Raw genomic sequence first — 17,500 nt, forward strand, 5'->3', positions numbered from 1 at the left:
CTGTATCCATTGCAGTAGGCTGGCGGAGTTGAACATGGGCCTCAGTCTTTAACTAAACTAAATAGACACAAAAAAGCCTTCCCTTTATAGTGGGCCGCTACTTCCTAATAAGAAGCATGTTTCTCTTTACAAAGACGAGCATCTCTGCCTTGTCAGGAGCCAGTCTATTTCTCTTCTCATCCAAAAAGTAAGCCACAAAGCTGAAGAGCCGCTCACTGTCCACGCTTGTGCATGGGGCACTGAGGTATTTGCGGGCGATTTGCGCCAGTGCTGGAAAACGCTGGTGATGTTCCTGCCAATATCTGAGTGCAGCTTCATTTCTGGGAGTGGTGGCCTCTGCAAAGAAACTATCCATCTGCTCTGACACCCTTGTCCTTTAAGAATAAAGAATCAAGAGGTTACTTAACTGACTTTACTCACTCACTATCCATACAGGTTGGCTACAAGGCAAGCAGTAAAATGCAAGTGTGGTCCGCAATACTTTTCCAACAGCAACATAATAACAACAATATTAAAATAAATAAAGTAATATACCTTGGCATTTCTGGTCCCTTTTCCTGCAGACAGTGCCAGTCCTAGCACATTCGGCGCCTTAACCCCCCCCCCCCCCCCTCGGGGGGAATCGAGGTGCCGCCCCCCCCAACCGCAACACGGATATGTGACTTGGCGCCCTCTGCTGGTGGTGCAGGACCTAGTTGCAGAGAGTGCGCCATGCAACCAAAGCTAGTCAGCTTACTGTCCTTCATTGCTTTCGCCATATTTCTGGCATTATCCTTCACGACAGCATGGACTTTGGTATCTTCCATGTCTCAAACATTTTCTCAAAAGTCTTTGATACAAAATTTGCGGCATAACGTTGATTTCGAATGGTCTTTTAAGATAGCTTGTAACGTTGGTATGACAATGCTGAAAGAAAGTTAGGCCAATATAACATAGGCTAACGTGCTAATTTTAGAAAGTTGGCTGACTGATGACTCGCAAATCACATCAACCATTATTGCTGGTTACAATAACGGTGTTATCGGAAAGTACAGTGTCTGTTTCTCGGTAACTTTGGAAAAATCTAAGCGAGAAAACGCTGAAAGATGTACATACAAAACACAGCCCTCAGCAGAGTTTTGGTCCGCCATCTTTGTTTACAATTTGTAGTGGCTGGAGGGAGTTGGCGCATAAATGTATGGTTGATAGGCAGCATCAAGTCTGCATCGATGATCTCACCTTGAAAAATTGGGGGGTCCCGAGGACCAGGATTGAGAACCACTGCCTTAGTGCACCAAAAACACTACAACTACAAGCCTCATATTAGTATTCGTTTGGTCTCAGCATTTATATTTTTGACCCTTTTGTGCTTTGTAGATAGGAAAATGTCACCCAAAAAGAAGAGGGATATCAGAAGTTTTTTCACCACCCAGAGAGTAATTAACTATCAAGAGGGTCGTTGTTTAGCCTGACGTTGTCATACTCATAATTCTAGTCAGAATATGAGTCCGATAACTCTCCGTTGGGCTGTGAGTATGGGGCGTGTTTCAATCGAACTCGTAAAACAAATGCCTCTTCGCTCAATTGGATAGACCTACAACCAATCAGAGTAACGTAATATGTTGTTTGTTGAAAATGAATTCAACCCAAGAGCTCTTTGGTGACGTGGTTGATTACATTACTGTTGATCATCTGTCCATCATTGTATAAAGCCTGCCCTGACAATATCATTGGTCCGAACAGGACATAGTGTTTCCCCAACCGAGCTTCCCGGTACCCAAATTCCCGACCAAACTTTGTTGTGGGGGGGGGCTTAGTTGGGCTGGCAGCCAGGCTAGTCATTGTTAGTTAGCTAGTAGGAAAACTACCCACACAGTGCAAACCTGCTAGCCTTACATCGCATGTTAGTGTAGTAGAGCATGTAACTTTTGCTTGTATTAAATCTATCCCTAGCGTCTGCAATCTTTCGACCAGTGTGTTAGCAGCAGCTGGTCTTGTTGAAGCCAGAAGGATAAAGCTAACCTACCCACATAATGGGACCGTGCTAGTTTAGCCTAGTACCAGCAGGCTAGCAACTCAAAAGTGATATTAACTGGTAATAAGTAGGCCTATATGATCCCTTGGATAGTAATATGGCTATCCCTGTAATCTCGACCAATGTCAGCAGTCAACTAAGCATGGTTAGTGTCTGTATTCAATTGATGAATTACTGTGCAGGAAAAACAGCACCCTGGAGCTACAGATGTAGAGCAGGTTGGTGATGAATCAGCATCAGGGGTTCAGGTGAGAAGTTGAATTGTCCATTTTGGTAAACATTGCATCAAATTGCTGTTTTTTAAGGGATGTTTAGTCAATGTTACCCATGAATGTTATCATTCACACTTATACTTGTAGGAAGTAAAAAGGTGCTATAAATTGGGATGCCCAAATGTATGCATCATATAATTCATTAATACATTATTTAATTGCTCAGAAGTCCAGTACAGATGATGTAGGCCTAGTACAGCTCCGTAAAACCTGAACCATTTACCTACATATGAAAAAGAAAATATGTACAAACAAATGCATATGTAAGGCATAATTTTAAAATGCATTCAGGAAACTCAGAAATCCAGTTTATTAGCGTCCCTACCAAAGCTGAGACTAAACCTACACCCTTGTGCACGATCCTTACAAGTTGTACCTTGTTGTAAAGGTGACTAATCAGGCTTTAGGTGACTAATCAACTATATAAAATACAATACCAATTGGTATTATTGAAGGGGAGTAATAATCGACCGAAATAACGTTTCTGAACTTTTTGGGGGAGATTATATAACCTTTTTGGCAAATTTGATTGTGGAAGAAAGTCAAACCTTTTTAGTTATGGAGAGGAGTAATAATATTTGGGGAGGGGATTCCGGTTTTTCCACTAATCACTACAATGGTCATAAGCTTTAAACAAAATAACATATTTCTAATCTGTCTGCTTTCTACATTGCCCACGTAATTATGTATATTTCATATCCTCCAAGTTTTCCTCTATCTTAAAAAAGTGGTTGAAAATGAAGTTGTGCAGACAGAGAATATTATTGTAAAAATTGCTGTGTAAAATCTTCTTGATAAAGGATGATTTGCCTAAAATAATCATACATACATGTATATATTTGGAAAGCCCTAGTTCCTCATGGTATAAACTCTTCCAGGTATATGATTTAATATGAAAATATGAATATGCAGGCATGCCTTGATACATAACAAATGTGGGGTACATTCAGCAAATATAACAATATGAGTCCAACAATGTTTATATTACGTAAAGCTCAAAAAACATTTGCGCCCAAATTAATGCAAAAAATATTTGTACACTCGTATTACTTTTTGAAGTCCTTATCTACACTCACATCTAACCGATGCTAGGACATGGGTTTGGGCTGAGCCCCTAATTTTAACATCTGGATTTGCCCCCGCCTACAGTGACAAATATAATCACATTCTGTGGGCTACACTGAATTGCCATCACTTTGAAAATGGACAAATGGGGTATGGCCGGTCACCAGGGATAATGGTAGTCGCCTATAGTTTCGATGTGCCAAAATGTGAAAACCTTTTACCATTGGGATACCAAATATTACACTGTCCAGTCAAAAGGGGACGTTGTCGGTGAGGTCATTTCTCAGTTTTTTACAGATTTGGAAAGTGCAGATTGTAAGCTTTCAAAGGATGTGTCATACATTGAAATATGAAAATAGTTGAAGAAGTACGAGTATCTTAATGTTGGTAAACCTGTAAAGCTTTATCCCTGATACATTTACATTTAGTAGACTTACAGTAAGTACAGGGACATTCCCCCCGAGGCAAGTAGGGTGAAGTGCCTTGCCCAAGGCAAGGCAATTTGGCACGGCCAGGAATTGATCTGGCAACCTTCAGATTACTAGTCCGATTCCATAACCGCTCAGCCATCTGACTCCCTCTCTGATAATCGGCTTCAAAGATTTTAGACCTTTTCACGCCTTCAGAGTAGGGCTGGGCGGTATGACGGTATATACCGTGCAACGGTAGAAATGTGTCTACCGGGAGAGATTTGGCTATACCGTTTCAACCGCGGTATACTTTTCAGTGTTTCCCACACAGACTAATTTGAGGCGATGCGCCACAGAATCAACACCGGCCGCCACATATTGCTGTTTCGTAAACATTTTTTTTAACACTATTTAGGTTAAACATGCAGCAAATTATTTCAGCTGCATTTCCTTTCCCTGCTCTCCCTCCGTCTCTCTGTCACTTGCGCGTCTTTCTCACATACATAGTCACAACGTCAGCACACGTTAGCAACGATGCATACATTCGCCGTTCTAGTAAGACAGACAGCTATATCAGCGAGCATTCAGCATTAGCTTAAGATCTAGGAAAGTTCAGGCTACTTTTCGCAAGGTACCTACGAACATGTCTTAATCGAAGGTTCCCCTTCGTTCTTTTGGTGAGAAGTCTCAGGAGCTAGCTAGCTGCTTACCCGCCGTCATGGAGCCGACCAGTTAAATTGTTATTTAGCGCTAGCGTTGCTACTTGCATATGCAGAAATTATTTGTTTGTGGTTGATTTTGTGAAGGTGTGAATAATTTTTGATGAATATTTAATATAATGAAGTTCTGTGTAAAAAATTATTAACAAAGGAATTAATTTTAACCCCCCCCCATTTGTCTGAGGGCATTACGGATCCGTATTGCGCTGTGAGTACTAGGTCACCACACGGATGGCATGACTGTGCATCAGCCAATCGGAACGCTCGTACTAGTAACTTTGAGTCTTGTTTTTAACTCAAGTGTTGTCTCATTTGAGGCAGTTGTTTTTGTTTGTAATAAATAATCAAGTGTGATGATGAAGTACGGTATGGTTATATAGTACCATTTCTTAATTAAATTGACTATATTTACTATATCAATTACTATACCGTGATATATACCGTAACCGTGATATAAAATTACTCATACCGTGATAGGAGATTTTGGCCATTTCGCCCACCCCTACTTCAGAGAGGTGTGGTCGTTTTGTGTCAATCATTAGAAGCGTTGAGTGTTGGCCGCAATGAAGAAAATAAAAAGAAAGCAATATTCGCACTCAATCCTAGATATGTGTGTTATAACCCAGTATTTTGCACCTACATTGCATTGTATTGTACTGGCCCGATTATGGTTCATTTTGTGTGTTAAGTTGTTGGTGCAAATCGCATCTTCCGAAAAAAAGATGTAGCCTATTTATAGTTTACCAGGTCAAACTAAGAAAAATGTATCTTGTGTAAAATTCAATGCCCGAGATTAGCCTATTCATTCATTTAGTCCGTGGAAGCAGGTAAATAAACGTATGACGGAAGGCATGCTTGAAACTACTTGTGAAACATTATATTTAAGGGTACTTTAACGTGGATGGGATCATACATTGTACAGAAAAACACAGCTTACATATGGCTGCATCGTGACGCAAGTCAGATCACATGACTCATGAAGCGTCCACAATTCAACTGGAAGCTTAGATAAACACTCTGGATAAGAGCGTCTGCTAAATGAATAAATGTAAACAAGAACAAATTGAGTATTTCACGATCCTAAATATGTTCTTTATCATATTGAATGGCTTCTTCAACACTTAAAAAACTTTTGTAATATGCAAGAAAATGACAACAACAACATGACAAAAAAACGGATTCTAGCGGACAATACAGGATACCGACAACGTCCCCTTTTGTCACAAATCGGAAATGCAATACCACCAAGATCCACAGGGGCCTTTGCTTCAAGCTGATAAACAAGGGTTGGGGACTTCTTCACACAAAAGGAATTTACTGTGGCAGGAAGGTGCATACATTAAACATAGGAATCATAAATAAAGTAATACTATATATAACTATAAACTAATACTAAGGGGCTAAAATATGGAAAGAATGTAGAGTAAAATAAAATATAGCTATAATATACAAATACGGTATATTATACAATACGGCAAGGCATCTTGTGCAGATAATGTGTTAAGGTCAGTGTGAGTCCTTGGCCTTGTTGAAGAAGCCAGCAGCGGAAGGGAAGAAACTGTTTTTGTGGCATGAGTTTTTCAGACCTGCAAACTCATCAGAGTAAAAAAGCTGACAGTGTCGCAGAGGGGTGGTGTGCCCCTGGCTCGATTTCTTTGTGATTTTAATATGCAAGTGACAAGTTCTGAGCGTGACTTAAAGGCCATATTACAGGTTAAACATCACTGTTGATAAATGGGTACATGAAGCACTCAAGATATGTATATCATTAAAACAATCTCCAAATGGTTAAAGACCAGTTTTTGGTGTTAGCATTAGCATATTAGCGCAATTTGGTGATAACGTCACGTTGGGGAGACGTGGAGGAGACTAGGCATAGATATCCATAGACATTATATAGATATCTATGGAGACTAGCCTCAGATTAGTACTAGAACTATGGCGAATGACTGCAACTCACCAGGGCGCTTCACCAACTCCACTCATTCTCCTCGGACCATCTAACTACATAAAACATTTACACAATTTCTCCAGAATGAAACACTTTCTGTTGTGTACACTATTGCAGCCTTGTCCCAAGATCTCTACAGACCATGCAGCTAATTTAATGCTCAACACTTGAACACAGGGGCTTATTACTTGTAAGAGGAATTAGAGATGGTACAATTTCATGGGGAAATTTGCAGATGGGTCCGTTTGTTATGAAACAAGCCGAACCCCCTTTGAAACTAGCTATTCTAATAATGTTGTCACCAACAGTATTTTTCAGATGGAATCGCGATTCAAACAGTACCATCTGCTAACTGAAAATATGTCCCCAAACATGTAAATAAGCTTGATATTTATTTAGGGGGAAATGGCTTATTCAAAAGAAGTTTGCTGGAAGCGGTCATTGTTAGTAAAAAAAAGCCAACCATGTGGTCTCAGTCTAGAGCCCTGCAGGGAGAAGCTGCATGCAGAAGCTACGAGCCAGCTAGCCTAGCTGATGCTGCTAGCCAAACTTCACTGAATGTGCCGGAAATGAAAAACGTTTCTTTTGACATAACCTAGTTTAGCCTGTGGCATTAAAGACAGCGACGCACCACACAAGCTTGAATTTAAATACATTATTTAATGTGACATTACTTACTGCACATGCAAGTCTTGAATTGCTTAAATGTATGATGCTGCCAGTACACCACGGCACGATAGATAGAACTTAAGCTACTAGTAGTACTGTGCAACAGTCTATCCCATATAGTGCTAGTTCCATCCAGCCTAGCACATATATGCACGTCGTATCTACTGCGTCATCTCAGTTAAACTATCAGGGCTTGGAAATACTGCGACTCGCTAAACCAAAGCTGCAAGACCCAGTGAAATGTTATATACAGCTAGAAAACTAACGTTAGCTAGCATCGCTAACGACATTGGCTAACTCAACTTCGGTAGGCAACTGGCCAGTGCAAGTAACAGTTGACGCTGTGTGCTTAAAGATTCTGACGCAAGTGCTAAGATTCCGATTGGCCAAGAGAAAAAGTGCTAAGATTCCGATTGGCCCAGAGAAATGTCAATAACAAGAATGATCCAATAATGTTTTGCACTTTTAAGCCTGCATGTCATGCAGAAGAAGGGCAGCCTACACCCCCCCCCCCCCCCCAACAGCCTTCTGCTGGAGGGGAGTGGCTGAAACAGTGTGTGTCCAGGGTGGGAGGAGTCGGCCACAATCTTCCTCGCTCGCCCTCAGGGTCCTCGAGGTGTGCAGGTCCCCGAGGCTAAGCAGATTGCAGCTGATCACCTTCTCAACAGCGTGGATGATGAGCTGCAGTCTGCTCTTTCCTTGGCAGTGGCAGCAGCATACCAGATGGTGATGGAGGAGGTGAGGATGGACTCAATGATGGCTGTGTAGAAGTGCACCATTGTTGTCTTTGGCATGTTTAATTTCTTCAGCTGCCGTAGGAAGTACATCCTCTGTTGTGCTTTCTTGGTGAGGGAGCTGATGTTCAGTTCCCACTTGAGGTCCTGGGAGAGGATAGTGGGGCTGTGTTCTTCCTGTAGTCCACAACCATCTCCACCGTCTTAAGAGCATTGAGCTCTAAATTGTTCTGGCTACACCAGGGGCCTTATATAAACGTTGCGTACGCACAAAAATATTGCGTACGCTGGTTTTCACGCACACTTTGTGATGTGCGGGCCATCACGGAAACTTTTGAGTAGACGTGAGAATGTAACGTGGCGAATTCTAACTGAAAAGTGCCGAAACTCTCACACATTACAAAATAAAGTTTCCACTACAGTTACTGCCATACGTCTATGACGTTGACTATTCAAAAAACATACAAATAAAAGTTTGATCATTAATGTGGACGATCACATAAAAATGCCAAAACCCAAAACGGGAAATGCCATATAGCCTACTGTGTAATTTTAACCCCCCCCCATTTGTCTGAGGGCATTACAGATCCGTATTGCGCTGTGAGTACTAGGTCACCACACGGATGGCATGACTGTGCATCAGCCAATCGGAACGCTCGTACTAGTAACTTTGAGTCTTGTTTTTAACTCAAGTGTTGTCTCATTTGAGGCAGTTTGAGCATACCAGATGGTTTGAGCATACCAGATGGTGATGGAGGAGGTGAGGATGGACTCAATGATGGCTGTGTAGAAGTGCACCATCGTTGTCTTTGGCATGTTTAATTTCTTCAGCTGCCGTAGGAAGTACATCCTCTGTTGTGCTTTCTTGGTGAGGGAGCTGATGTTCAGTTCCCACTTGAGGTCCTGGGAGAGGATAGTGGGGCTGTGTTCTTCCTGTAGTCCACAACCATCTCCACCGTCTTAAGAGCATTGAGCTCTAAATTGTTCTGGCTACACCAGGGGCCTCATATAAACGTTGCGTACGCACAAAAATATTGCGTACGCTGGTTTTCACGCACACTTTGTGATGTGCGGGCCATCACGGAAACTTTTGAGTAGACGTGAGAATGTAACGTGGCGAATTCTAACTGAAAAGTGCCGAAACTCTCACACATTACAAAATAAAGTTTCCACTACAGTTACTGCCATACGTCTATGACGTTGACTATTCAAAAAACATACAAATAAAAGTTTGATCATTAATGTGGACGATCACATAAAAATGCCAAAACCCAAAACGGGAAATGCCATATAGCCTACTGTGTAATCCGCCACCACTGTGGGGCCCCAAGCCAGATCGGCGGGATGTATGTTCTCTGTTTATTTCTAACTTAAACATGGTATAATACAAATAATAATTTGTTTAACTTTTTTAATAATTAGGAAGTGATGCTGACACTCATGATTGGATTAGTTTACTATTATGAGCTTGAGTGTCAGTTATATGTCTCAGACTCCAAAGACCTACCTTTATGTTACAGTAGCCGCCTGAGGAGGACTTCTCTTTAGGATATGAATACAAACATTGATGTTTTATTGTCAAAAACTATTTGCATCCTGTATTTATGTTGCGATAAGTGCAAAACCACATCTTCCAGATTACAATGTTTGTTAGAATATTAATAGTGCCTCACAGAAATGTATGCCTGTACCGTATGTGTCACAGGGTTTCCCGCAGACCTTTACAGTTAAGGCAGCAACACACGCCTAAGCAACACACGCCTGCCGCCTTAACTACGTTGTAAAGTAAAGCTTTTTAATAGCGATATCCGCCGTGTTACTCTGTCCTGTTTTCTCCCTTCCATTCCAAAACACCAGTCTGCCTTCATTAGGCTATCGCACACCCCCCCCCCCCCCCCTCCCGGTCTGACGACGGTACCCCACCCTACCACTTTAACTAACACATTTTCTGCAGGAAACCCTGGTGTCAAATATAAAATTACTTATATAGGCCTATTACTTGTGAAAACCAGTATAACATAAAACAGTATAATTATTTTAAAGTGACAAACATGTTAACTCCTCACTAATTACTTAAGCGTTACCTTGTCATCCTGCAGTAACTACTTGTGATGTGGACCATTATTTTAAAGTGACAAACATGTTAACTCCTCACTAATTACTCGAGAGTTACCTTGTCATCCAGCAGTAACTGTAATCTGGACCATTATTTCAAAGTGAAAAACATGTCAACACCTCACTAACATGTCACCTCACAAGACCTACAACATAAAACAACTGCAGTGATTGGGTAAAAAAATAAAATAATTTTATGCGCTGAAAGATTTCCATGAAATCGTAAAAGAAAATCCTACATAATGCAAACATGCACATGGGCATTCAAGAATAAAGCATTTTGTAAAATATATCTGAATTAAACATTCTTTGTCACAATGATGGCTAGATAAATAATAAGTAAGTACATGGCTAACCCTAACCCAAATCAACGTATAGGCCTACTCACTACTCACAAATCTAGCATTGGCCACTACTGCGAAATACAACAGCAACGCAATTCCAAAGGAATTAAAATGATGAAGGAAGAAAGAACAAATGGCATGACTGTAAAATTACTTACTAGATAACCCAATTCAGAGAACAGGAACATGGCCCAAAACGCTAGCTACTGTTGTTGCTAGCTGTAAAGCCAGGCTATAGCTGTCGGCTAGCTTGTACAAAGTCCCTCATACAAACTGTATAGTATTGCAATCGAAATCCGCACTAATTCTACAATTCGAAATTCTAGTGAAATTCACCTAGTCGTTGTTGTGGTAAGGGATTATGTTAGCCAAATACTGTATATTTACCATCAATAAAAATGTGCCAGATGATTTTGGCGCTCCTAGTTAACTCACTCATTGACGTTGCACCAGAGTATAGGTTTAGGGAAAACATGACATGGATTCAGGACAAATAGGTTTCGGTAAGCCAAGTCGACTGAATTTGGCTTACCGACAACGGACCATTATTCTAAAGTGTCACCATAATAATAATGATTTTATTTGTAAGGCACTTTACATTTAGCTAAATCTCCGAGTGCTCCAAGATTAAAAACAAGAAAGGTCGCAAATAGTAACAGTTTTCCACTCCGCCGACTTTCTTTTGTTGCTAATACCTGATGACCTTGTAGTCACTGCACTATCCTGAGCCTATTGAAACAAAATGTCGTTCTTTTATTTACTGTAAAGTGAAAAGCGAATTACAATAAAGATGACTACTTCATGACAGGGCGCCTAACAGGATACATTTTCTCGCCTCCACCTCTGTTGTTAGAACCTCTATCTCAGTCTGTGAATTTCTTTTCTTTTTTGCATGTTTAGCCATTTTAATTCAGACAAAGAAATTACCTTAGGAGCCCATTTATAGGTCATCTGCATATTAATTTATAGGAGGAAGCAAGGCGGAGTCAGTGGCTCGTTCACGTGCGGTCAATCTCACATTGATGTGATTTATTAAGGAAAGGTGCGCAGGACCTGGTGTACGGCCGGTTTTATACATGTGAATATTTCTGTGCATAGGTACTTTTCAAGTTTTGGCCGTACGCCATCTTCTGGTATGAAAGCTGCGCGATCTTTTATCCATGAGGCCCCAGGTCACCAGGTTGTCAGCTTCCCACCTGTAGTCAAACTCATCCCTACCAGAGATGAGCAATGAGGGTGGTCGTCTGCAATCTTCAGGAGTTTAACGGACTGATAACTGGAGGTGCAGCTGTTGGTGTACAGGTACCCCTTTTCCACCAGAATGAACCGGGTGCTAGTTCAACGCTAGTGCTATTGCCAGTTCGGAGTTGGTTCGATTGACAAGTTTCTTAGAACCGGTTTGCCTTTCCATTGGCTAGAGAGCCACCAAAGAGCCAGGTCTTACGTCACTGTATACGTCTCATCTTTCCCAGCAACGCTAGCGCGGCAGCGCCAAACACAAAGGCTGTTTATTAATCAGAAGAACGCTGAGAACCCAAGTATGTTCTTTTGAACGTGGTATTTCACGTTTTCTGTAGCCCATGCTAACTTACCTAACATTAACTAGTGTCTGCACTGCACTGAGATGCTAACTAGGTTATCAAAAAGTCTGAGCAAAACTAACACTGAGATGCTAGCAAAAAGTCGGAGAAAAATTTACAAATTAGCTGGTTTCATCAATAAAATAAGCACATTTTCACATTTTTCTACACTGCCCATTTCTCGTCACATTTTAATTAATATGCTAATTTACACGTACCGTTTAGCTGAAATATGAATAGTAAAAACGTAAAGAAATGGCGATCAAAGGATTCTATTCATCTTGTTGGTCACGGTAACCCCAGCCCCTGACACAAGCGGTTCTTACTTCTAGACCAGCAATGTTTTGAAGTGCTGAAGTCCACAAACAGGATCCTGGCGTAGGATGTCCTGGGGGAGTTGTGAAATACAGTAAATGTTTGGTTTATGTACAATGAATGTATTTTAATAGTTGTTTAAAAGTAGTTTACAGTTGGCATAAAATGAGTTAGGTCCTACATGCCTCGGGGGACTATCCCTGTACTGACTAAGTTGCTCTGGATAAGAGCGTCTGCTAAATGACTAAAATGTAAATGAATGTTAATTCAACTCCATCCACCTGCAGACATTTAACTAGGAGAGGTGAAGTCTGGGTGACTTGAGAGTTCTTGTAACCTGGGGGGAAGACAGTTGGTCTGAAGACAATGTGGATTCAACTGTATTGTTATAAGGAGTTAACCAATGACAGAAGAAATTTGGTATAGTTGCATGTCTGGATTATGGACCAATGACTTTTGAGAACTGTGTGCTATAAAATGGTCTGTTGAAGGATGTTCAGGGCCATCAGCTGGGTAGTGCTGGTGTCTGCTGGACTCTCCGGTTCCATTCTAGAATTCTAGATGGAGCTGTATGGAATTGTCCTTGTGTTATTGTCTTAAGTTTGTGTGTCATTTTGTTGGTGACGTTATTATGTTTATGTCAAACTTCAAATAAACATTAACTTGATACTTCACCCGACTTCAGCTTAATGATTGATTCTCTCAAAAAACTTCCATGACAGAGTCCAGGTGCTGGAGAGTGAAGTGGAGGGCCATGTTGACTGCATCGTCTACAGACCGGTTGGCTCTGTAGGCAAACTGCAGGGGATCCAGGATAGGGTATGTGATGGCTTTGAGGTGTGCCAGCACCAGGTACTCAAAAGACTTCATTACCACAGGGGTCAGGGCGACGGGTCTGTAGTCATTACGTCCAGTTGGCCTTGGCTTTTTGGGAACAGGGATGATGGTGGTGGACTGGAGAGACAGGCTGGCACATGGCATGTCTCCAGAGAGGTGTTGAAGATGTAGGGGAACACCGGAGACAGCTGGTCAGCACAGTGCTTGAGTGTGGCAGGAGAGACAGAGTCTGGCCCAGCTGCTTCGCGGGGGTTCTCCCTCTTGAACAGTCTGTTAACTTCTCCCCCCTGAATGGAGAGAGTTGTCTCTGTGGTGATGTGGGGGGGGGGGGCTCTAGTGTGGGAAGGTCTGGTCCAGGACAGTCCAATTGTATTTCAAATTGACAGTACAACTCGTTCAGGTCGTTGGCCAGGCGAGAGTCGTTAACGGTGTGGGGGGCTCTGGGCTTGTAGTTGGTTATCTGCCTCAGCCCTCTCCAGACAGAAGCAGAGTCGTTAGCAGAGAACTGGTGTTTTAGTCTCTCTGAGTACAGTCATTTAGCCTCTCTCGCCGCCTTGCTAAACCTGCTCTTCAACTCCTTGAATCTGTCTCTATCCCCACTCCTAAACGCTTCCTCCTTGTCCAACTTCAACCTTCTGTGTTTTGCTGGAAACCAGGGTTTGTCATTGTTGTAGCTCAACCTGGTGCGTCTTGGTATACAGCAGTTCTCACAGAAGCTGATGTATGATGTCATAGCCTCTGTGAGCTCATCCAGCAAGACAAAAGTAACAAAACTACGCACACCGACCGGCCGAGGCTGCCATTTGCGGTGCCATGTTGGATCTTTACCAGATTTTTACCATATACTGTACCGCATATTAAATAACAAACAAATGTACGCAGCATTGACCTGTTCTTAAAATCAGAGTCAATCAATGGTGTGTGAAGATGTAAATGATCTGTGCATGTCTCATTGCCCTTGCCTCAAGTCGTTGCATTACATTTAGACATTTAGCAGACGCTCTTATCCAGAGTGACTTACAGTAAGTACAGGGACATTCCCCCGAGGCAAATAGGGTGAAGTGCCTTGCCCAAGGACACAACATCATTTGGCACGGCGGGGAATCGATCCAGCAACCTTCTGATTACTAGCCCGACTCCCTCACCGCTTAGCCATCTGACTCCCTTACAAAAAAAGAAATTTGGTACACAAAAAGTAATCTTATGGTAAACCAATGTTTTAGTCAAGACCACCTAAACCTGGGGTGGGGAACGGCCCGCCATGGCACTGCAGGAACCATGTTATTAGGTGCATTATTCGTTGGCAGCAGCACTATTTTAATATGTGGAAGAGGACCGTGGAGGCGCGCAGCATTGCGTACCAATGTACCCAAAAATTTCACTTGCGCGCTCTGCACGCTCGCATTAACTGTGGAATTCCTTTCTAGCAAATCAAACCCAGAATACGTTGTTGGTTTGGGCTAAGCCCCAATTGTTTACAACGTATGGCTCCGCGCCTGATTAACACTCAGATCGATAAGCAGTCTCAAAAATGGTGGCAATATAAAAAATAAAACAATCCCTTTCCGTAATCATGATACCCCCCCAGAAATGTTCGATGCACCCCTAGTCAAAGCAGGCTGCATCCGTGCCAGCTAACATCACAAACCTCACCAAAGAGAAGCAGTTCCAGCCATCACATTAGGGGAGAGTTAATTAAATGTTTGACCAAATATAGCAGGCACATTTTAAAGTTGATAATTCTGTACGGCCCCCAAATGATTTTATAAATATCCAAATGGCCCTTGGCAGAAAAAGGGTTCCCCACCCCTGACCTAAACCAAGACCAAGTCATGACCCTAACCCTTTGAGGGGTCAAGACCGAGTCAAGATCAGACCACTCAAAATACACAAGCAGTAGGGTTTAAATAGGTAATAAGTTAGATTTGATCTGTAACTGTATTTGAAGAAAACAAGTAGTGCTGTGTGCTTATGACCAGGCAAAACAGCCTGTGGTTTTTTTCTTCTTTTCTTAGAGGTGCATTCTCTGTCTCTGCGTGTGTGAAGTAAAGGAGTGCGGTACCGCGGTGTTTAACTTAACATTATGAAGTCGGGAGAGGTATGCAGCTGACATGAGTTAACGTTGAAGTAACATAACTTTATATTCATCATTAGCTACATTGCTTTATGTTGTCTGGCTCATTATCACAAACAAAATCTGGCAAGCAACTGAAACAAATGCCATGAAACATACAGTATGATACATAGCTAATACTAGCTAAATCTCTTTGTGTAATGGGGGAAAATGTTTCTGAAGTGTTGGTACAGAGGCACATTGCAAACGTAAGGTAGCTAGCTTTGTTAGCGTCACTTACGCTTATAGCTTACCTTTTTTAATGTTTTCTTTCTAAATACCGGTAAAAGTTTGATGTAGGCCTAGAGCCAGCCGTCTCAGTGAGCATCTCTTTGCAGAATTTACACAAACTGTGTTTTCTTTTAGACGTTATTGTCAACTCTTTGTAGTTCAGGTAACCATATCAAATTATAGCTGATTTGGCCAACATCTTAAGACAGCCACTGTTTTGCCTATCTTCCTCATTCACTTTTGGGGTGCGAGGAGGGGTGATGGGTAATTTCTAATGCTGTCAAACGATTCAAATATTTATCGCGATTAATCGCATTAATATCATAGTTAACTCGTAATGTTTATCTATTCTAAATGTCCATTGATTTATTTTTGTCCCATTATTTTCTCATTTTAATGCTCTTATCAACATGGAAAAGTGGATCTGATTGCTTGGTGCAAACGTTTTTTTTAAATTGAAAACAACATTGCCATCGCCTGGCTTTGACGAGGGGGCGGAGAAATCACATCAGCTGTGTGCAATGGCCATCAAGTGGTATTTCAGACTGGACGTGCTGCGATGATGGCTCAGTTCACAACCACAAAATACACAGATCACTTTGGCCTTGTCAATGGAACCATTTGGCAACTTTTTAAAAGTACATTTTCCATTCAGAATCTTATTGGCATCCATTTCGGCGTCTCGCGCTTGCCATCCACTCAAAACCACCTACTACTCGGTGACCCCCTCATCCTCTGCCAGGAACCTTGGGATTACCATGGATGACGAGCTCTCCCTCATGGCCCACATTGCTGCGGTCTCCCGGTCGTGTAGATTCACCCTCTACAACATCCGGAAGATCAGGAGATACCTGTCTGAGCACTCCACCCAGCTGCTTGTCCAAGAACTTGTCCTCTCCAAGTTGGACTACTGCAACTCGCTGCTCGCCGGTCTCCCAGCATGCGCAACCCGCCCTCTTCAGAGGATTCAGATTGCAGCGGCCCGCCTGGTCTACAATCTACCCAGACGCTCCCACGTTACCTCGCTCCTCATCTCCCTCCACTGGCTACCCATACCGGCCCGCATCAGATTCAAGACCCTGGTACTGACCTTCCGAGCAGTGAACGGGACTGCACCCGACTACATCAAGTCTCTCCTGCAACCTTACACCCCCACCCGTCACCTACGGTCTTCTTCAGACAACCGCCTGGTGGTCTCACCGCTCAAGACCGCCCAGTCCCAGCACAAGCTCTTCTCCTGCCTGGCACCCCAGTGGTGGAATCAACTCCCCACCTCCATCAGAGACACTGACTGTCTCTCCACCTTCAAGAGAAGGCTCAAGACGCACTTGTTCCGGGAGTACAACGGTACTTAGGAATGGTTTGCTGAACCCGATGCTAGTTTCCTCAAGGATCACAATGACTCTTGCTTAGACTGTTGCTCTTGTTGGTTAGTGGTAGCTGATTTAAACTGTTGTATTCTATTTTAGTTAATCCTATTTTTTTAATGCTTTCCTACAGGTACACTTGCACTTAGAGACTCATGTTGTTTAATTGTAACTTGCTTAACTACATGCTCTTATGGTTTCTTCCCTTCAGCACTTATTTTTTGGTTGTTCACAATGTGTACTTCTTGTTTTTGGCTACCCGCAATGCTTTGGGGCTATCTTGTTGTTATTATCAGTGACCTATGCATTTTGTCGCTTTGGATAAAAGCGTCTGCTAAAAGAATAAATGTAAATGTACTCATTTGCCGGCTCGCAAGTCCAAACAAGTGTGTGCGGCGTGCCTGTTGTTTTGTTTCCGGTCTAGCTAGATCCGGTGTGGTGTTGTAGTTTTTCTAACGTCAATAGTTGCTGCAGCAGCATGTGAAAAAACTACAAAGGTTGCTTGGCCAAAAAGAAAGTTAATCGCGCGATAAAGAATTTGGCTGTTAAACTGGGTTTGCGTTAACGCCGTTAATAACGCGTTAAACTGACAGCACTAGTCATTTCAATTTGAAGTTATTGGTTGCATTTGAAGTGTGATGTTTTACATCCAATAACAGTAATGATATTAACAAATAAATTAAACGATGCACAGGAAATGTTGTGATATTCCCGCAGTTGTGGTCTTGACCGGTCTAGAAATAAAATCCAGAGTACTATTTGTC

At 42.2% G+C, this 17,500-nt stretch overlaps 1 protein-coding gene across 1 annotated transcript in view; it reads left to right on the forward strand.

The window, feature by feature from the left end:
- Window positions 1–17,500, forward strand: part of LOC124487579 (excitatory amino acid transporter 5-like) — a 69,998-nt gene that overhangs the window by 34,174 nt on the left and 18,324 nt on the right. The gene's annotated exons all lie outside the window — the stretch shown is intronic.

The sequence above is a fragment of the Hypomesus transpacificus genome, chromosome 26 (assembly GCF_021917145.1).
Source record: "Hypomesus transpacificus isolate Combined female chromosome 26, fHypTra1, whole genome shotgun sequence".
NCBI lineage: Eukaryota > Metazoa > Chordata > Actinopteri > Osmeriformes > Osmeridae > Hypomesus > Hypomesus transpacificus.